Source organism: Magnolia sinica, chromosome 3 (assembly GCF_029962835.1).
Source record: "Magnolia sinica isolate HGM2019 chromosome 3, MsV1, whole genome shotgun sequence".
NCBI classification, from domain to species: Eukaryota; Viridiplantae; Streptophyta; class Magnoliopsida; order Magnoliales; family Magnoliaceae; genus Magnolia; species Magnolia sinica.
This window is the reverse complement of record NC_080575.1, coordinates 7,208,931-7,210,095: the sequence shown is the minus strand read 5'-3', so window position 1 is coordinate 7,210,095 and position 1,165 is coordinate 7,208,931.

Genomic DNA, 1,165 nt, shown 5'->3' with positions numbered 1-1,165 from the left:
ATATCATCTAGGGGACATCCATTCAACAACCATACATGAATAGCTACTATAAACTGCAGGTTGTTTCAAAGGAAGCCAGTACTCAGAATAAACTTAAAACCAATATCAAATGTGCATCTGGCATGAGGATTTGGTTGTGACAGATGCAAGTTTTTTTTTTATAAAGAAAATCGATCTTCATATATATTGATCAGATTATCAAAACTTTACACTTTTTCAGGTTACCCAGAATGAAAACGTCTGGGGCAACCTATCGTGGGGGAAAGAAAAACCAAAACTCAAAATGGAGATGGCGCCAAATCCCAGGGGGAGGGCCGCTAGCAAACTATACTACACACTTCTTATCGATCTGAGGCCCACCTTATCCAAAAAGATGAGACCTTTGATGGGCGTGGGAATGTCCACTGATCTGCTGCAGAAAAAGGAAACTTGGGAGCCACTGCCCATCCTAGCAATGGGCGTGAGAGATGCAAGTTATTACCACAGTAGAGTTGACGTAGAGCATTGTGTTTTATGTCTAGGCATGGGTTGAATGTCATTCACCACAGCAGGTGCCATTTTCCAGAAATTTAAAATAAATAAATAAATAAATAAATAAAATAAAATTCCAGAATGAGACTGAACAGACCAGTCCAGATCATTGAAGCTTGGGCCCACTTGCCAAGCTCAAAACTCAGCACATTCATCATTTCCTTGAATCCAGTATAATGTAATGTGCAAGCCCAAGGTTCCTGGCTTCAGCCCAAATTGCATGGATGGGGCTTGAAATTCCCCTTCGTGGCTCACAACCAGATGGTAAATGGTATAAAACAAAATTAATTTCACATACAGCCGAAATAAATTAAAATATTATTTCAAGCTGTTGATTTTATTGCAATGTCCTGATCTTTTAAGAAAAAAGATATATGTTTCCACGATCTACTACAAGCATCAGATCTAGTGCGTTTAACAGTTTTGAATGCATTGCTGGATGATGAGGTGTCTTTCGGGTCTTCCGACTCTACCGCACCTATGCCTTCTTACATTCTCTAATGGGAAGATGAATGATGAATGGGTGCATAATGGTGTGTAGATTAGGGAACCGAAAATCCCACCCATCATAGGATTCTCCCAATCCCACGATTCCTAAATCATTGGGAGAGAAGACTTCTCCCAACACAACTCT